General features: G+C 38.9%; 1 protein-coding gene across 1 annotated transcript in view; it reads left to right on the top strand.

Annotated features, from left to right (window-relative positions):
• The first annotated feature begins 373 nt into the window (after window positions 1-373).
• chrm2a (cholinergic receptor, muscarinic 2a) overlaps window positions 374-22,058 on the top strand; it is a 77,868-nt gene continuing 56,183 nt past the window's right edge. The window contains exon 1 of the mRNA XM_005740829.1: window positions 374-571. The gene's annotated coding sequence lies outside the window, so the exon portion shown is untranslated. The remainder of the gene's footprint in view (window positions 572-22,058) is intronic.

The following is a 22,058-nucleotide window of genomic DNA, read 5'->3' on the forward strand; positions in this document are numbered from 1 at the left end:
AAGCTCTCACTAAGGCTTTTTTTTTTAAATGGGAAGAACTATATAGGCTATAAGAGAAAAGCCACGAGCAAAATTCTGTCTTTTCAATCAAAATGACAGTGATTAATACACCCCAGCCAATTAAAATATAATCTGAAGAAAAAATCCAATGTCGTTAAAAATATACTAACGGGCTAAATGAGCTGATTTGCCGCGGAAAATCTGTGGCAAGCGTGTGTGATTCTCCTGGCATGGGGTTTAATTAGTGTACCGACGAACAGCACTCTTTCAAGCTGCGGGTGATTTCTGTTTTAAATCACGTGTTGCTGCACTAAACTCAGGCTGGTTTCCCTGAATCTGAAAGGCAAATAACGACTGTCGTTACCGTCAAAGAGAAGCCAGCCTACTTCTTACGGCTCTCTCTCCCTTTCTCTCGCCGTCTTGCTCACGCACCCCCACCCCCTCTCCACTTTCTCCTGTGCAGCGCGTTTTGTCTCCAAAGCCCGTCTTCAGAAGCATGTCCTCAGACATGCAACAGCGATGCGATGAAGCGGACCAAAAAGAAGCCACCGGCGTGACAACATAAAAGCAGGTAAGCTGCTGACTGAATATTGGCCCCTTTATGATCAATAGTCTGTGATTTCTGAGAGGAACCAAAGGATTCGATATTTTATCTGAAGCTGTCAGACAAGAAGCGCTTGTTCTTTCAGTAAAGGGGGTTTATTAAGCTGTCTTGCTCAAGGACAGTCCGAAAGGAGGAACTAGTTGTGGTCAGGAGTTGAACCTTGGACTTTTTTTCTTTCTTTCTTTCTTTTTTTTTTAGTATGGCTATCTATCTATATCCGCCAGGTTGCTCACACAGCCACATCAACACCTGCATATACATTCAATATGTGGAAACTCGATTGTCACGGTGCTACTCCGAGTGGGGTTTATTCTGTTTTCAAACATTTCAGCGCTGTTTTGGTTTCATGGAGTGGCAAAAGTACATAACTCCTGTTTCACGTAATTCAGCTCAGAGAAAACATCCCGATCCTCGATGACTATTGAAAAATATTTTTACACCTTATATTCGAACTAGAAAGAGCCCGTCTAATATCTACTGCTTTGGAAGCTATGCGCAATGAACACAAAGACATTTCAACAGCTCCCTGTGCCAACATCGGTGTCTTTGCGCATCTTAGATGGAGCAAGGGGAACTTTGTGGTTCTGATATACTTTTTTTGACAACCCCAGAAGCGGAAACAATTTCAGAGTCATGGACCGCTATACCTTATTAATTATGTCAGTATTAAACGATCACACGACCATTGCGCGCATTTTTTTTTTATCAAGTATTCAAGACGTTAAATCCTCATTTCACCGGACATTACTAATTCCAGCAATCTGTTTGTGGATCATTTCTAAAAGGAAGAGCCAATTGACTTACTCGAACCATAATGTGTGCTTAAAGGACTCCAGTGTGACTTGGATAAAAGCGCTCCGCATCGTTTCATTCAAGTCTGGATAAAATTGCTGGTCTAATTTCTGCAGTAGGACGCAAATAATTCCCAATGGTGAGAAAACTCGCCTTTTGACAATTCCAACGTGCTGAAAGCTTATGTATACAGATCTGTGAAAGTCTATAATTGTCCAAAAGCGGTTTTCTCTCGTCTCATTAATTCGATAAAACCATTCTTGATTTCAGCAAGCTTTTTCGCCACATGTTCACATTCCCCGTGTTTTCAACAGCCATCGCAATAAAAAAAAAGCATTTTTTTTTTCATATTTGCACTGAGATCTACCGCCACCTTTTACAATGAGATTAAGAGACGATTTGGCGTCGAAGCCGCACCAGAGGTGCGTAAAAGCGCAACGCAACAGAACAGATTTGAGACTGCGTGTTTCTGTCGGATTTTATAACCACGGGTCTTATAGTTGAGATGTTTTACTTCTAGATTGGATCTTCCAGTCATGTTTAACGACCGATAGAGAGGCTTTTGCCACTAAATCGAACGGGGGGCTCAAAGGTAAACCTGTTTCTGTTTCAAGTATTTAGATTTTTTTTTATATTCGTTTATATCAAACAGCGTTTGGCTACAAAATCTATTGTTTTTTCTAATCTGCACGACAGCAAAATTAACCGCAGTCACAGTCGTGTGACTGGAAAGGAGACCAAAAAAGCCCAACAAAAACTAACAAACAACAACAACAAAATGCACTCTACTCCTACTGTATCGTTCGTTCGGCTAGATTAATCATCGCAGTTGGACGAGCCTTGTGGTTCGCTGTGATGATTGGAGATTAGGTTGTAGTTTAGGGTCATTTAACTTCACTGAAAAGTTACAGCCAGAGAAGAGGGAGAAGAGGTTTTCTTGGAAATGGGGCAGGTGTGTGTGTGTGTGTGTGTGTGTGTGTGTGTGTGTGTGTGTGTGTGTGTGTGTGGGTGGGTGGGGGGTTCCTCAGTTGTTACAGTGGGGAGAAAATCAGGTTTCGCCAAGACTGGCGGCTAATTCTGACTAAGAGAAGAGGAAACATATGGTCTCTCTGTGTTCCTCTTACCTTGATTTTAAGGACTTTATAATGAGGCTAAGTACATTTTGCTTGTGCGTATTCGTTTCTTTTTTTCTTAAATATTTAGTCTGATGCAGTTCACCAACATCTGTGCTGATATCTGATATTTTCAGCATTGTGTTGTACAGTTAACTGCTGTGGCTTGACCTTGAATACGTTTTGATTCCTGACTGTAACTGGCTTTGTTTAAAGAGCTGACGAGTAAACAACAAAGACGTGGTGTTGCCTTAGTACCTCCTATCCACGCGGAACGTTAACACGATGCTGGTTTTGTTCTTGTAAAATCATTATTAATTAATGTGACATTTGATTTAGTTTCTTGCCAGAAAAAAAGGATTTCCATTTGGTGTGGAATCCGATTCGCGCCGTTTTCATCTTTGGAATTGCACTACAGGGGAACTAGCCCAGTTTTCAGTGTGACGAATAGTGTTCATTTGGCAAAACTCTTAAAACATGATGAAGTCAAAAGGAAACCAATATCAAAAACGTCAACAGGTTTGTGCTTGAGACAAAAACATGATTTTTTTTTCCTGAAAATGTTTAATATTGCTGTATGTGAATGTGCAGATAAAGTTGTTGTCTACTTATTATGTTTTTATGGGGAAAAAGCAACTAAAGGCAAAAAATAAATTCCATTAGGTGTAGAAAAATCACTCAACAGATTCACAGGACCTCTAAAAACACAAATGCAAAAGATAATAATCACTGAAAATCAAATCCAAACCTGGATCAGTCATATTTATTACATAATAGCATTATAAAAGGTGATATTTGTGTACACTTGGTAAAGTAGCTTAACTGTTGTAGCTGTATAAAGTGCGACTGTTTCACTGTGCTACCCACGTCTTTTTCACAACTCCAACCACTTTTTAAGTTCCCAAGGCTTTTATGGTGTCCCTTTGTTCCTTCCGTTCTGTAGCAATGAAAATTTTTCTCTAAGCAAGTATTCGTTGTAACTTTCAGCAACTAGTTGCTGTCCATTTCCACTTAAGACCATGTCTGATACCATGATGCTGATAGGTGAGATTTACATGAACTGTGAGTTATTCATTTTTGATCTATTAGATTTTTTTTAAAGTTATTTATAATTTCATGAAGCTCGCTGAGGTCTACTAAGATCAGATGTGTAGCTTGCCTTAATTTAAACCCTTTTCTTTAACCCTACTGCTATTCCATGAAATATGCAGATGACAGAGTGTCAGCATCTGGTGTCCATGAGCTTGACTGATGTAGTAAATGATGACATGCATTGATTTACATATCACCCTGCAGTTCTGCATGAATATTGCTTTGTTGTTGATGCAGATGAGTGTGAATGTGTGACAAATATTTAATAGATTAAGTTTCTGGGATTTAAGAACCATCACCTTTTGCTTTGCTTTTGTGTTTAAAAGTGATCTTTATTCCTCATGTGTATAAAACACGCTAATGAAAGCTCTCATTCTTGTTTGATGTCTTTCACGTTGAAATCATGACGATTTTAACCAAAACCGTGCTTCATAACAGTGAGACATGCATGCACGTACACTCAAATGAAATGGAATGAATCAGTCTTTCTCGGTCACATTCACACGAAGGACGGAGAGCGAAGCGATTGAAGGAGGAGGCTCATGTCAACGCTGCTACCTTCAGTGAAGGCACATTGCACACATATTGCTAAATCTGTGCTTTTGGCAGCATTGGAAACAGTGTTACAGACAAGGTTGCTTTTGTAAATAGTTAAATTTAGCCAGTGGGGTGCCTCTTTGCATGGACATAAGCTTCTCAGTTGTAGAGAGGCTGCACAGTGCACATTAGTGAATCTGTGTATCTGGCACACACAGAAAGGAATGTCTAATTATCACGCTTTCAGCCGCAGTAGGGTCCTCTATTTGCACTGAGCTCCTGCTCTAATCGCTGTCTTTTTGTTGTCATTACACACTTATTTATTTTATTTTTTATGCAGTTAGAATGTTATTTTTGCTCCATGTGGATGAGCCGGAAAGTACGTGTGGCATCGGCTGGGTGTTGAAGGAAGCAATTGAACAGAAGCAAAAGAATGGGCTCAACTGATCTGTGGAATTTTTCTGAAAGAGATGAAAAGAGATGAAGGGGTTTTACATAACAGTGAGCATGTTGTATACAAGTACAGAAATATATGCAGGGATATGAGGTTATGCGAATGAAAAGAGTGACGGATGAGGATGTCATACATACATTGACTCATACATATATAAACGTCGTTTCATAAGCCTAAATATGCATATATCCTCAGTCAGAGCGTGCAGATTTTCATACGTTGAAGCTGATTCGGCCAGTGGAACAAATGACCAATGTACCATTTAGTTGGACTGCTTCTCAGATGATCAGCGACTGCAGAGCTTTGCAATATGAAGTGGCTCTAAACCACTGCACGAAGTGGCATTGATTGGACAGCATGAGAGGAGGGAGATTCCTCCTTAAGGTCATTATCAAGCAGACAGAGAGAGTTAGACGAAACAAACCAGTGTAATTGCATTTGTAACAAAAGACTTGGAATCAATGGACTAAGCACTACATACAGCAGTTGGTCAGCGTATTTCATCAACATTCAAATGGATCCAGTCTCACTGTAATTGCTTATAAAATCTATGCTACGAAATTAGTTCAGCAGTTCTCTATGATGTAGTCTGCTCTCTTATATGTCGTGATTCAGAATGTGTCTGACAAACCAGAAACTTTTTAACACTTTATAACATTTAATGAATTTTGACAGATAATTATTTATACATAATATTGCTACACACATACACATTAACATTTGATGATGTATTAACAGGGACTATTAAGCTTCATGCTCTTCCAGACATCTACATGTACAGTCTAAGTGCACAAAAAACTAAGTACAGCCTTACTGCATCGATAGAAATCAAGAGGGGAATTGGCAACCAGGTGTAAGAAAAGTGTAAGACTTCTTGGACAAACTTCTTTCGACAGATGAGACAAAAGTGGGGATATTTATCCATAACAGACAGTGCATCAGCACAAACACCTCATACTGCCGGGCATGGTGGTGGAGGGGTAATGGTTTTGGCTTGCTTTTTAGCCACAGGACCTGGAAACCTTGCAGCCAATGAGTCAACGATGATCACCTCCGTATATTAAATTACTCTAAGTATTCTAGAGTTGAATGTGAGGCTTTCTGTCCCACATCTAAAGACTGGCTGAAAATCGGTCATGCAACAGGATCATGATCTCAAGCATACCAGAAAATCTATAAAAGAAAGACTTTAAAAGAAAAGAATCAAGGTGCTGTGATGGCTCATTCAAAATCCAGCCTTTTTTGAAATACTGTGGTGGGACCTAAAGAGAGCTGTGCAAGAATGAATGCCTGCAAGCATCAATGAACTGAAACAACACTGTAAAGATTGGGACAATTCCAGAGAGACTGCTAAAAGAAAACAAAGGCATTGCTGCTAAAGGGTTTTCTACAATATACTGAATCATTGGGTTTAGTAAGTTTTTCGTAGGACTGCATAGAGTTCTTTTTACATTACTATTGCAATGCTGTCTGGTTTGGTTTATCTAGTTCCTCAGGAAGTTGCAGCTCAAGGCCTGATTAAGATCAAACAGCAATGTCTACAACCTGATTTCTCAAAAGAGCTGGATTATACTTTAGGGTTGTATTTCAAAGGCGTTGCATGGTTTTTCTTTTAGTCTAAAATTGATTTGAAGTTTCTTATTGGCTTGACATGTCAGATATACTTTTTAGATTTTTAAATAATACATCTCACAGATCCTCTGTAGCTGGCATCCAACTTACCAGCTCAATGCCTAGTATCTGGGAATTTTGTTTTTATGGCCATTTCTTAAGAATACTTAGGACAGATCATTTTAGCTTGGCCTTTAATTTAGCTGACTCATCATTATGTTCTTTTTTTCCCTTTTTGAACTTCAGGTTCTATTTTCTTTTTTTAATAAATAACTTTTTTCCTTCTAAATTTTATTATATCCACTTTTGTTTTACCATTTTCAAACCCGAAGCCACAGAGCTAAGCTGTGAAAGGTTGAATTGCTTCCTGGACTGGAAAACTTCAAGCACCTCATGGTTTTGTTAACGAGTGGAGAAACTCCCTGACAAATCGGTGCAGGACGCCACAGCACATATCTGTCGTAAGAAAGGGCTTAAGACTCTCAGCTAACGTGGGAAGACCTCGGTATCCCTCTTAGAAGTACTTTAGCTGGTGGCTGGTAAGAGGAAAGCATGGACATATCTGTCTAGAATACATCACCCACTATGAGCCCAACCCTTGTTTTGTAAAGCACATGTTCGTGGACATGGCATGTGAAAACAATTTAGTTCATTCATTAATTTTCATTTATAAAGCGTTATTTTACTCTTCTATTGTTGGACATTTTTTTTTAACTCTTTCGACTGAAGTTTGTGTACACAACTTTTTAAAATGAAAATAGCTGCCTGTTTTTACTCTTGGGTAGCAAAACCAAAAAAATGAAAGATGTTCAATTTCACGATAGATTTCAGTAGAGTTCAGTTCTAATATAATTTTCTTTTAGCTTATTTTGTTATGTATTTTACTATGTTATAACTGATACCATGACACATTAACTGGAGCCATATGGAAATAATAAATCACTCTCCTGATGAAATATACTTTGTTGTATACTATATACAACAAAAAAACTCTTCAGGTGGACTTTTGACCAAAACAGGTCACCATTGGTAGTACTGAATTTTGGGCAGAAAATAGAAATAAGATACGGCCACACTTTAGAGGACTAAATAGTAAAGTACACTTTTCAAACATTGTAAAATGTCCTTACTCTTTTTATCAACATCTTATCTTAAATCAAACTGGATGCAAAATGTCCCGGTGGTGCATCTTCATAACGTTAGCCCTTTTACCCTAGCAGCATTGGTCTGTGTTGCATTCCTGAATAACAGAACCTGAACAGCAGTTGAAATGCGACAGCAGCAGTCGTAAGTACTACCCTCTAAACCTCTGGAGATTCCTTTGAATGTGGTGCACTTCCAAAAGCCTCAGGTGTTCTCCAGTCTTGCCACTCACCCAGCAATAATGCAAGGCAGCCATTCTTTGCTCTTAATTACTCTGAGCCTCAGTACCAGATAATTCCAACCAGCTTTATTATCTGGCTCAGCCATTGTCATTTCCTCCATAAAACATTCAGATTTGGTATTCCTGTCTGCTCACATCTGACCTTGGCAGGGAGGCGTTATTGTAATTGCCCACAGGCCAAATTCCTCTATGACTGGAGATTGTAAGACACATTAGACTAAAAAGGTGGAATCTAGCTTTCCCTCTGACCCATAGCATATGCTTTTACACACAACTAGGGCCTATTCACAGAATGGCATTACCAAGAGAGCTCTGTGATGTGGACAAAAACAAAGAAAGAAGGTAGGAGTGAATTTAGATTGCTTTCTTTTTTTTTTCTTTTTGCAGTGCAACTTTAGCAGCAGGGGGAACAGCTTCAGCTGGTGTCACAAGTTCTTGTAAATGGCGCCAACATGACAGGGCGCCTTAATATCTCACTGTGCTGCTGCAGATGTTTTTGAAGCAGCCCTGCGTGACTTTTTCTTCTTGTTGGCGAGGAGCACTAACAAGCAATTAGCCAACAGGAGGAGTGCTTGGTATTTCATGGGACGAAAGCTGAGCTTACAGTCTAAGAAAGCTCTTTGTTTTGCCTTTGAAGGTTTGGTCATAGGAAGGAAAATTCGCAGCAGACATAAATGCAGGTTAAAATCATTTAGGGACATGAGGCAGAGGAGCGATGCTCCTAGTGTTTGAAAGATGTAAAATGACCAAACAGAAGATACAGATGCACATAACCTTTATTATACCATTGGGAGTTTTGTAGATTTATACAGCAGATTATATAACAGTATGTGTGATCCATTAGAAGTAGCTGAGCATTAATTCATGCTAAGTGCGAGTCAATGAGCTGCTGGCGGTTGATTTCTATTTGAATAGGCAATAAAAGTCAAACTGTCTTCCTGGAGGAATTGCTGTCCTAATTACTGGCCTGCCTGAAGCTGATAAACAGGAATGATCATCAGTTGGAGACGCCATGTACTCAACGTCAATAATGAATCACAGTCATTTCTTCCCTGCCATTCTCTTGTTCTTACTACAGACAGATTATGCCATCTGTTAGCTTCTTGACCACTTTGGTGCAAGTTGAATGGTTAGTGGATAGACTGCCATGAAATTGGATAGGTATTCATGTCTGGGTAACCGTTAGAAGACATAATGATGTTTAGCATCGCTGTTTGTCATGATGTTGTCATAGTTTTGATAAAATTTGCTAATTGGCTTATTATAATGGAAAACAACACAGCAGTTGTTATACCTGTGAACACTGATGTTGTAAGCATGTCTAGCTAGCATTAGCATGCACGACTATAAGCTTCATTTCAGTTTGCAATTCTAAAATATGATCATATATTTTCTTATTGGAGTTTTGAGAATGTTTTGTAACAACACTGCGACTAAAAATTTAGCTAGAAAACTCAAAATGTGGCTTTTGCTACAAATTTGCTTTTTTAGAATCAAATTCAATTTTTTTAAGGTAGGTATTTAAACTCAGAATGGCTCTTTATTGTAATTAAAACAACAAACCTAAAATACTTCAATGGGGTACTTTGAATTGCAATCAGTAATGACACAAAAAGCAATGAGCAGTCTTCCCTTTGAATATTCCTTATTGCATTTTGGATCTACAAACTATCAATAAACTGGGCTTTTTTTAGGAATGTAACTAACAGGTCTGTTCATTTTAAATCCCTAACAAAAATAGAAACTACATACAGCATACATACACACAGATCTTATTTCACAATTAAATATAACTGTCTACAATGAAAGAAAATTTACTTCGAAAGCCAGACATATTGCATTCAGAGCTTTGAAAATCACTAATTTTAGAAAGCATTAGTTGAAATAGCTTAAGGGATTTGAAGTGTTACAATTCAGTGTCCATAGAAAAAAAAAAGATTTCGTTTCCAGACAGTTTACAAATTGTCAGAAAGAGTATGAAACAATTACATTCTGTCTTCAAATTCCCTGTGAGAAAAAGACCATGTGTGAAATCAAAGCTGAATTAGAGCTGCCTCTGAGACAGATGACTTCACACGAGACGCAATACTGTGTACACACACAGCAGATGAACATGGCTGTGGCCCTGGATACTGTGGATCAAATCAAAAGGTAAACATTCTTCTCTCCACACTGGAAAAGAGGCTAGCGTAGTGGCTGGCACAGCAAGAAGGGAGCATCGTTTAACCAGGTCAATATTATTAAGTCCAGTCATAAAAGTAGTCTGTTAATGTTATTGCATCCGGTGTCACCTCTTGTTTTATTCCTCTGATTTGGCAAGTGAAGACTTGTTTATTGCCTGAGGTGTAACCTGGTTCTTCCTGTGTTTCTTTTAATGCCCGGAGGCTTTGCAAACTGTAGTTCCCCTTTATGTGGTCAGTCGGTTCAATTTATTGACTCTGTCAACACTGTCTTTTTAAACGAAAACGTGAGATGAAGCCCAGATAATGGTAGTAAATACCACAGAGTTTGATGACATTTGGCAGATGTTGACTTTTTTCCCTCTCAGAAAAGATTTCTGTTTTTGAGGTGCCTCCAGGGAAACTGGAGTATGGACACTTTCACTTTTATTCCAATATACACAAACACGGAAATTAGGGGCATGTGATATTTCCACAGGATAAACATGCTTGGTTTATTTAAAAGACAAAGCACAGGCTAAGATTATATGTACATTTATGAAGTGCAGTGTGACTGTGTCATCCGAGACCTGGATGGTTCACTTCCCCTCAGGCTTGGCTATAAGAAGTCAGTGGACGTTGTACTTTATCCAAAGCTTTGTACAGATTCGTGGTTTAGTTTGACATTCTCAAAGAGGATCCCTGAAGGTCTGTGTAACTTGTTCCAGGTGAACGATTTGACATTTGGAAGAAATGCCAGCGAGGAGGAAAGTGGGCACTTCTTGTGTTTTCCAAGCTCGTGCGTGCTTGTGTGTTGTGGAATTTTGGGGGGTTTCTTGTTTGCATTCATCAGTGGATGTATGGTGAAGTTCAGCACATTTTCCAACCAATTTTTAACCTCTCTGGCATATTATTCAGTGGGCTCACTATGTCAGAGTGAGAAGCCCATCTGAAATGCTGTTATTTGACTTGACAGGAACAGGACTGCTGACAGAGTCCAGAGACTACGCTGTGTCAGAGGAACACAAACAGACTGTAGGATAGATTCACTGTGTGAGGCACCCGTCGCCCCTATGTTCACACTCTCTGATGGCCCTTTTTGACAGCCCTCTCACAAACAAACCAGTCATAGCAGAAAAAAAGAAATGCCTCATCATAAAACAACTTAGGGTCACACGAAATGGATTTCCCAAGTTGTTATCTTTCGTTGCCATCCACGCTAATTGTTTGGCTAGCATTTTTAATAATATTATACTATGCAAATTCCTACCTTTTTCTAAAAAGCAGTCATAGTTTTGACCTCTAGCGCTTTTTTTTTCCTTAATTGGCTGCAGTGAAGTAGGTCATGTCAATAAACTTGCCACTCACCAATGGGTGTGGTTTGTTACATAACCGCAGTGAAGTGCAAAATTGAGCCACTGGATGTCTCTAAAAGCATGTTTTTTGGATGACTCATCCTGCATTAGTGGTTCATCCTTTAATTTGTCCAATCATCTGTGAGTCATCATTCATCACTAACATTATTAGCTTGGCCAAATTAGGTAGTTGGGAAATGTTTGAGCTTGAAGATGTTATTGGAAATGCAGGTCAGTTAGGGTCCTTTACCTCCACAAATTTCTGTGGCTCTCCAAAGACCTCGTGCCAATTAAGTCTTTGTTTCTTTTTTCGTATTCAAATTCACGTATTTTGCAAAAGTTAAAGATGGTGTTAATGCATTCACTGTGTTAATCACACTGCACAGCTGAACAAAATGAAGGAGAGCATTGCTATGCAGGTACATCTCCGCAGCTGTCTCTACTTTGTCTGTCGATCAGGAGAGAAATACAAGAGACAAGGTCATCCCACTTCTCTACAATTTTACACAGTTTCCTTGTCCAATCAATACTCTCCAACATGGCTAAAAAAGAGAGGTCTCATTCCCCAGTCACCTAATAATTGAAAGCAGTTAGCATAGAAGATGGGACACGAGTAACAGCGGCGTCTGCTTCTTGTTTTTTCATTGAATAAAATCAAGGTTTGTAGTAAAAGCTCAAACTCAATGCTTGGAATGTTTTAGGTAAAAACCTTTTCCACTTCAGTTTGGGACATATTAACTTTTTTATTTTTATAAACAAGGGCAAAATACACAGAGTATCCAAATCCAATAAAGCATGCATTAATAGAAAAGTTTTAATGCAGGAACTTTCATGTTTTTCATTATCTTAGAGAATTTCTTTCAAGTAATTCAGTTGTAAAACCAACTTGTATCAGTAAAAGTTGATTGTTTTTAATAAGCTGAAAAATATGGGTTTTAAGTTTTTATTTGACTGGGAATGACGAAAGAAATGTCCCGAGTCTCTTTATCTCTGTACCTGTAAAACGTTTTCTTTTCTGTTCTTTCACATTTCTCATTTGATGTTCAGATTTTATTTGATCAAAAATGTTCCCAGTTTCCAGATCACTCTTAAAACTGCGAGCCTCAATACTCAGAAGTACTTTAAACTTTTTTTCATACGTCTTTTTTTTATGCAAGGCAGCTTTTCAGTCTTCAAAGTAATATTAACTTTTTTTATTTTGTGGGCCGACACATGTCTCCGGTGATTAGTGCTGACTGTCTGACTTTGCATTGGGGGACTGAGGACTTGTTGCGGTCTTCTAAAAACCTAATGAGATTAGTGGTTTATTGGTGGGGGAAGTACAGGAAAGGTCATCCACTTTGCTAAAAGCACAGATGGCCATAGCATTGATTTGAGGAAAGCACCACTCTCCAGGTGCCTAATTAGAATTATTAACATATAGTCAGTTTTAAATTAGATCTAGGTAATATTGAATCAGGTACAGTATGAATAAAAGGTCAAATAAGTGAGTTACAATAAAGGCCTAAGTGTCTTGATTCTTATCAACATAACAGAAAACATAGGTTGCTTTGGTGATATTTAACATAGCAAGCACATTGACGTCAAGAATGGGAGAACTACTGAGGATTCTTGTGATGGGTCATCCCCTCTGCTTTCATGCTTCCTGTAATGTCCCATTGTTGGCACTTGCATTCAAAGCTGGATATGCACGTTTATGCTTTGATTATTATCATCTACATAATAGATAACTGATCTGACCTTGACATTCTGTCTCAGCACAGCACCTCAGCAGTACTGTTTTATGTTTTCAAACAAACCTCCTTATTGGGAAATAGATTTATTTTGGTAGATAAGTGAACACCAAACCTTGTATCAGAGCGATTCTATCTTTAAATTACACTTCTGTGAGAATGTGAGTGCGTGTTCTGCATAATTATGCCCTTAAACAACTTCTGTTCAGAAGTGCAAATGTTGATACTGAGTCTGACTCAATCTTCTTGTCCTTGAAACCACTTAACTTTGTATATTCTAATTCTCAACTGCAAAGACGCACTTTGCACGTGATAAAAACTGCTCACCTGACAAACATTGAAAGTGCTCAGCTTCCAAGGACAGTCCTGTTGTGGTCATACAGGGGTAATTTCAAATGTTTTTAGCCTCTCTGTTGGGGGCCTCTACTCACTGGAGAGCTGTGCCATAATATGAGTTAAATTAGGATAATAATTCCTACTCCCCAAAAGATTCATTATGGCAGCCATTCCTGGAATTATACCAGAAGGAACTAAATCCCTCGGAGTTAATTTCAAACTGTGGTGTCACTTTTCACAGTGATGCAACAGAGGAGTGCAGCTCGTCCAATTACCTGTTGGCTGGTGATTTATTTGGTCACTTCTTTTCTCCTTCCATCCTCACGCTAGCATCCTTCACTCACACTCCGCCATTCCCCTCTCCCTACTTTATAATTCTGCTTATCCTATATCCCGGCTTCTCTCGTCTTTCCATCTCCCCTCTGCTCTCCGTGTTTGGCCTCTATATCTCCAGAGCAGTAATGGTGCGGTTCACCATGCCGGGACTCAATAATGAAGCTGTTGCCCCAGAAAAGCCATGTTAATGTTGACTCTGGGATCAGATTCTGCTCCAAGACACACAGCGGTGACAAATGAATGTGCCATATTGAGCCAACCAAGCTCAGTAAACAGCACATATAGATTTGGGGCTTTGACTGAGAACTGGGAGATGAGATATTTTGCCAAGAGATTATGGATATGAGAAAACAGAAATTCAAATTTATCACCAGGGGATATTTGAATGAGCTGTTAACATAACTTTAACTTGCAGTAAATAGCTGAAAACTTGTAGCTTTTTGGGGCATGTCCAACTGGAGTAGTACATTGTGTTAATAAATGGGAAAGTGGAACTGCAGCTCCCTTAAGTATTGGCTCATCCATCTGGTTGTCAGCAGCACTGACGAGCTGTCTGACTGCTCTGGCTTTGCTACTGTGACCTCCCTTGACCCCCTCGATCCGGTCTGACAGGCAGCGATGCGCTCTGTTAGTAGAAAGGTGTGTGCATCTGTCTGTCTTCTTCTGTGCTTAGCTGCATTTACATCTGAGGATTGGTGTGCCAGTGACCCCGGCTGATGTACATAGGCAGGCACAAGGAGTTTCCTATGTTTGCCATTCCCATGTTTCTCCTGTCAGACTCTGTCTGGAGCCTGCAGAGCAGCCATGCATGCCTTCCCTCCATCACCAACAATACTCTGTCTGTTATGCCCACCCATGTTCCTGTAGCCTGATGTATAATCCATTTAAGTACCTTCAAACTATATTAGGCCCATTTCAAATGTTTGTCCCCAGGGACATCCTAATGTAAAGCCCCACTGTGATGCTTTTAAGTAAAACTAAACCGAGTTTGGCTGCCAGATACAATACTATTTAACCAAGCATAATATGTATTGCTGTTAAAGTCAGATTTTTGGATTTTATCCTGTCTACGGTGTATTTTTAAACCAGGGGTTTCTCAAACATCACTGAAATGAACGTTCAATTTGGTTGTAGAACTCGACAAGCAACAAGCAGAGTGACCTTAAGGTGGTTTAAGCAAGTGTGGTGAAGAAATGATAAATTTTGAATGTAAACTTTCTAATTTAGTGGCACATTAGCAGAGCGGCTTCAGTGTTTTGTGTCTACATGAGCACAGTAATGTGATGTTGAGTCACAGCCCAGCACACAATCACTGCAGATTCACTTAAAACAGAGGTAAAAGGACTTTAGTTATAATAGAAAAGAAAAGAAAAAACGCTACACTGCCTGTGTAAAAATCGGAATTGATCAGTTTTGTCAGACTAACTCAGGGGTGACGGGAAAAAATGCAGCTGCAACACTTGTTAGATAAATACAGCTTTGCAAGTAAGGAAAACAAATTGCCATTGCTGAGAAAACTGTTATTTCACAACAGCAGTTTCTAAGCGCACTCTACATGCAGCTTGCAAATGTACCCAAATGACAAAGAAAAAAAGATCCTCTCTCACAAATAAATTTAAAAAAAATGTGTCATTTATTTGTGTGACTGTGTGTGTGTGTGGGTGTATTAAGTCACACTTGGTGTGGGTAAGCACTTCTCCCAACCACTGATTGCTTGAATGTCAGGAATTTAGGGGTGAGAAATTTGGTGGTTGCTGTGCTACACACAATCCCATGTAAATTCTCACTCTGTGGGAAACACTGCAGTGGAAATTGCGCACAATGATAAAAAGAAATGCTCTCACCTCACACGGCTTTGTAAAAGCAGGCACGCTTCCATTAGATTATTTAGCAATGGCTGCAGTGATTTATTTGAGTTCTGCTCCTCGGGGCTCACCTTTAGCATCTTGTGTTTAATACCCTGAACATGAGGTGTTTAGGGCACATAAACTGTACAGAAACTGACCTGCATTACATGCTCCCATTGTAAACTGATGGACTTTTTGCATGCAAATCACCCACATTTGGCAGCACATGTAAATTAAAAGCCTGTTTTAAACAGTGGAGTAAAATTTAGAATCCAATCGTGAAAAAAATGGCAGTTTTGTAGTTCGCTGGTGACTATATGTACATTTCCTATTGTTTTATAAACTCAGACTGTATTTTTAATGCGTTTAGTAAGCACTAGTATAGTGAATTTAAATGCAAGTAGAACATTTAGTGATGTGCAGTCAGAGCAAATCAGAGCATTTCTAAATTGGCAATTTAAACACCCTGGAATCTAATAGTTTATGGGTATGGGGATAATTAGCTTATTTTTGGTCCTCATTTTCTGGTTTACCAGACCCAGTGTCTGCCCACAAAATGACACTGGGTCTGGTAAACCAGAAAATGATAATAACAACACCAAGTATCCATCTTGGAAAAGGAGGAGTTACTTTCAGTTAGTTTTTTTGTTTGTAGCAGTTGCAGGGCAATGGAACTTGAAACCCAGATATGAGACGCTGCTCGTTCTGCAGCACCCACAGCTAGGAAAGCTGCATCCGTCATGCAAAGATCATCCCCACCCTGTCTCTTTGAAGTAATGGCTTGGATCTGTGGAGGCAACATGGTTTCATCCAAACAATTTTTCCCTACAGAGAAACACAAGTATGAAAAGGTTGTGCTGCCACGGAGCTACTTATTGAAAAATGCATCAAACTCACTGTGCATGAAGGATGTGAAATGCTACGAGACCAGGTGTAACACGGCTAACTCGATCAATTTTCAATCAGGCCATGCTCCTCAGTCATTCATAATTCTTTTTAGCATGTAAGTGACTTTTGAATCTTTCCACACTGGGGGTGTGCTTAACTCATACACCCTTTACAAAGAATGTCAACAAGTGCAGCGGTAGTTAATTAAAGGAGGCAACGTGTCATGCGGATAACCCTGATTTTCCCTGTGAAAAATAAAGTTAATTCATTTTGAATTTAATCTCCAATATGTGTTCAAATCAGGGTGTCAGTTCCACTGATATTTGACCGACTCAATTACATTTCTAAAAAACTCCAGAGATTTATAGTGTCCTTTAACCTGACCATATGAATAATTTATTACTTTCAAGCTAAACCCAAGGAACTCTTATTAGTACAAAACTCTCATGTAGATCTGTGTTTAGTCTTCAGTTTTTAAGAAAAAAGCTGGTTTTTAAGGTGAAAGCTGTCAGTTTGTTTAGTATGGAGAACATGACAGAGAATTTATCATGGCTTCTTATTTGAAAGGTTTTCTGTCTCTCAACATGGCAGCTGATTAAGTTTTCTCTTTCTGGGCTGTCATTGGCACTTTGCCCATTCTGGGGCCAAAAAACACCTGTCCAGGCTGTCACTTACTAAAGTTATGACATCATAAGGCCCCTCCATTGTTTTGAAGTGAAGGCACATCAGTTTTATGGGCTCCGGTGCCCAGCGGATGATTTGTGAGTGCTATTATCCCCCGAAATCGCTCTGGAAAATGGTTCCAGTGTGAAGATAGGAATTGGTGACAGACGGAGTGGGGGTGGGCGGAGGGGCTTGCTTAGTAGTATAGAAGTAGTCAAGTGGTTGTGTTTGTATCCAGTAAAAGCAAGATCTTGTTCCCTTTTTTTAATAGAGAAAAACTCTACCAACACATTATTTGGGTTAAAAATAGCCTTCTTAAAAAAATAAATGTCATCCAGTAATTAGTAACAACCGATTGGCTGAGAAGTTGAGGAGGAAATGGAAGAAGAGAGACAGGGTGAGTAAGCAAAAGGGGAGGGGGGGGGGGTGAGTGACCAATAACCTAGTTACAAAATCAGCATGCAAGCATTTAATCTATTTCTTCACATAGAAGCGGTGCAAACAGGTTTGCCCGCCATCCAGCTGACAGGGGAAGTTTTCATTTCCAAGCTTGACTAATTCATTATAAAGCCATCTGAGTGCCAGAACTCTCTGTTGTTATAACTTGAATCTTAGAAATATAAACTGCTGAGTATTTAAAATATTAATTTCAAACTCCTCCGTCTTGGAGGTATGCAAAATGTATCTCTTGAGAAATTCACTTCACTGACCATTTACAACGAGCGGTTCAATTTGTCTGAAGCTTCCTCCGTCCTAGCAACAAAATAAGCAGATCGCTGATAAGAAATGCTCATTAATCAGGTCTGTGCAGCAATTGAAGCTGTGCGCCATCTATTTCCCTTTCAAGAGTTTGCTCTTCTTTTCAAAACTCAAAGTCGTGCGAGAACAAAAAAAAAAAAAAAAAGCGAATCTGTTTGGAGGAAAGCATCGCCACAAGCTTTCATAGAACCAGCTGCCTGCACACAATACGTGGTCAAATGTTAAGGTTATCAGCGGAGTCCAGAAGTGAAGGAGCCCCTTCACCACTCTGCTTTCCACACCTGCACTGAGGATTTCAGTTCATTGGCAAAGCCCTCTATGACAGCGCAAAGCCATTCTGCTGGATGGAGATAAAACGTAATACTAAAGAAAGTTAAATAATCAATTCCAAAGAAATCCCTGAGTATTAATCTAGAGCAGACCGCAGGATGGTACCTCCCGGGGGATTGCAAGATGATTTGCAGAGGGATTTAGGAGATGATTCACAGCCTATGAAAAAGTTATATACTAATATTTTCTAAAATACAAACATTTTATCAAGTTTTGATTCATTCTTAAATTTGCACGATGATATGTTCAATTTCTCTCTGCAAAAAGAGGAATTGTTCTTCTCTACAGTGACCCTATTGTCACACTGAGGCACATACTTAAGGCAATATTATCAAAACGTGTAGACTACATTCAAGATAATGTAAAGCTGAACTGTCTGTCATTTTGTCTTTCAGTAAGTTGGATGTGTCACACCTTTCCATTCACTAGAAGAAAATTCAGTATTTTCTGCACAGCTTAACATTGCACTCACAGATGTGCTCAATTTAGTATAGTTCTTCTGACCGGAGGATTATACTGGGTTCACTGGATGGGAAATAAAATTGCACATCATTACACCACTAACGATGTGCAATTCATTTGCAGATATACACTTAATATAGTGAAAAATTCTAGTTCTGTTATTCTCTTACCTGTTGTTGGCTGAAACTTTAGCGCATTGAATGCATTGACACAGTTTGCATCCTTATAGTAAAGTTGCATGTGGGGCACGGATTTGCATGAATCAGTGGGATCAACTACATCTGCCAGAAGTTATATGTTAGTTACACTGTACACTAATGAGCATTGTGCAGTAATAATAATAATATGATTTTATGCTACATTTAACGAACCACCAATCTCACTAGGAAGTATTTTGGTCTTCCAAGATTCTTTTTCAACTTCATCTACTTTATCTTTAAATTTTAACTCATTTCTGTATTTTTTTGTTTTTGCACTCTGAGGTCCTTCCCTCTCCTCTCTTGCCCTAATGCTGTGGGTGTACATGTACCTACATGTAGAAATAATTTAGGAGCACTTTATGGCTCACAATGAATTACTGTGATCTTGCGTTTCACAGGTTACCACTTGAGTAAGATGTCACATGCCTTTTGTCCATGTCCTTCATTCCACGCCGTTCCCCATGAAAGCGGCTCCATGGGGAATAGTGAATTGTGGCATTATCAGCAAGTGCTGGTAAGGATGGTTAGGGAGGAGTATAGCACAGCTGATACCTAGTAATAAGGAACCTGGAGCCAGCCTCAAGTGGCCCTCAAGAAGAGCATTTGTTTTAAACCACATGTGGGGTGGTTGTTATTCAGTTGATGCTACAGTCCCATTCAATCAATTCAGCAGAGAAAATTGGTTCAAGAAACCGAGTGAAGAATCATATTTTTAGTATGCAAGTATGCATGGCATAAATGCTGGCGGAGAACTACATCAATACTACTTCAGAGTGTGAGAGGTAGGTTATTGGCATTCCCATGTGTTTCTGTTTAGCTTTCACTATAGCCTCGGTTTTGCTCTGTGAGAGATAGTGACCCTTGATGATTCACTGTGTATTAGCAAAAGTTCTATCAGCTGTCATTGAATGCTGATTTGGAAAAGCACGAAAAAAATATCTGCAACACCTAATATAAATGTATGATAAGGGATTTAAAGGCTTGATTTGAAAAGCTGCTGATACCACATGAAGGTAATACTTCTTCAAAATTGTTACTCGTAATCCACCAAAAGGATTATGGTCTTGAAGAGTAGTATAAATGTATCTTTCAGCTTTCTTAAACCAGCAAAAGGATTAAAAAAGGACGTCAAATATTTTAAAAAAGCAATGGAATATTTAATCCACATGCACAAGCCATTAACATAATTTCGCAAGATAGCAAATAATTTCTGTCTGCTATATCTGCTTAAACTCGGATTTTTAAAAAAATATTCCCAGATTCTGGACTTCTTTAAAGGGAATATATAATCGAAATGACCCTGCACACGAACATGCACGCCTTTGATCCTGCATCATGTGCTGCAGTCAAATATCTCAGGTGTAGGGATACACGATTAAAACCCCAGTGACACTGTATACAGGGTTTATTCAGTTACCTTGCAGATTATTTTTAAATAAAAGCAAAGTGAAGTTTCGTCTTATCTCTTTGGATGTGATCTCCACCTCCTGTTTATTCAAATCTTATTCTCTCTGTAGTTGGATAACTCTTGCTCCGGTCCCTATGAAAGCTCACCCTGAACTTTTAAGTCCAAATCTTTTTCATCCTTTTGTAAAATTCTGAGCCTGACCAAGGAAGTGGATTCAACTGAAAAGAAGATGAATAAAGGCACACTTTTCAATTGCAAGGATTTGTAAAAGCTGATAGAATGGATTTCTGTTTATTGCAAACCTTTAGGATTTTTTTTTAATCAAAGGAGCAAAGACTAATTTAGATTGCTTCTCATTTATGTTGAGTAAATGAAGTTGAATAAACCTAAATATTTAATGTTTCTGTTTTTTAACTGTCATCTTAAATCTCTGTACAATAGTGTTTAAACCATAGGCGGTGTTCACAAACTAATCTCAGGCAGACTTTTCCATCTGCAGATTTTGATCTAATCGTTCCCTTTTGCTCACAGCCTCAAAGCTAAAACGAGCAAATTGTTGTTATTTGCAACACTTGCTCTTTCTTTTCACTCAGTGAAAACCTAACACAGTGAAAAGTACTTTTTTTGTTTTTGTTTTTTGTTTTTTTTAACTCAGACAAGAAGGATAGCACTTGGAAGGAAAAGAGAAATCCAACCTCTTATTGGGAGGTTATTGGCAGCAACATCAAAGACTCGTCTCTGTCTGGTCTTTTTAAAATCAGCAGCAGTTCCAAGTGCAGGTAGCTCTTAAACTCCTTAATAGAATATCAGTACCTGCACATGCAGTCGATCATCATTACAATATGAAAAACACTACAATTTGTGCTAAGAATGCATAGAAATGTGATTATTTCTACCAGTTGTCTGAGGTATTTTTTCACCCTTCAGTTAATGTCAGTTTTAAAGTGCCGTGAAAATGTAGTGACACGCTTTTGTCTTGACTTTGAATCACCGTGACAGTTAGATGGAGTTTCTGAGTGGACTCAAAGTGACAAGTTTGTCCAATGATGTGGCGCTCAATGTTTTGATGTCTCAAAATGTGATGGTACCAGTTCAGCCTTTAAGCACAAACCTCAATTCCTATCGGGTTCCAGTGAAGAGTAGTGCAAACACCAAGTGATGGAGACGACACAGTCAGAGATCTAGAGAACCAGAATTTCTTAAGGTTAAACAACACTGGGCAACATGACCAAAGAGATAGCATCAGCAAGAGCTGCAGGTATTACCTTGTAAAGTAGCTAGGAAAGCAAAAAAATATGGATCTAAACTCCAAGAAAAAAGACAAGCTGGAATACCCGATTTGCAACAGTAGAAACCTGTGAAGGCTCCTTGCTTATTTAAGAATTATGGCAAAATTTGTACTGTGCAGGACTATACAGTTAACAATTAAAACATGTGTTTTAACCTCTACAATTTCATTGTATTTTCTGTTACTTATTTGCTACCATTTACAAAGTGTCACTACGTCTGCAAAACAGACTGGTGGTTGCACTGGCCCACACATTTAGCTTGTGTAATCATGAGGCAGAGGCATTAAGTGGAAGAGAAAATGGAAATTCAGGTAAAGATGTTATCTTTGCTAGGACAGTTTCTCCTAGACGCACTCAAGCTTGTTTTGACAACAGTTAGGTTTTGAATATGTTCTGATACCTCTGAAATATCGCTCCCATGGAAAAAAAATGGCTTCTTGTCTCACACTGATCCTATTCTGAGCTCTTAAAATGTTCCAGATTGTTTCTCCCACACCTTCATGAAAGAATTCTTTTTTCCCCTTAAATGTTCTTCCTGTACTTGTGTCAGTGTGCTAAAGTTTATATCATATTTTGTTGAATAGTTTTTATTACTTGGATGTCAGACTAGTTGGGGATGATGCAGAAAGCAGAAGTGAAAGCTGCACATGTATATATATTTTGTGGGTTAAAGGATGCGGTGCCTATTAAGACACCAGCATAGTCAT

The sequence above is a fragment of the Pundamilia nyererei genome, unplaced genomic scaffold, assembly GCF_000239375.1.
Source record: "Pundamilia nyererei isolate P.nyererei 1_Seehausen unplaced genomic scaffold, PunNye1.0 scaffold00104, whole genome shotgun sequence".
Classification (NCBI taxonomy): domain Eukaryota; kingdom Metazoa; phylum Chordata; class Actinopteri; order Cichliformes; family Cichlidae; genus Pundamilia; species Pundamilia nyererei.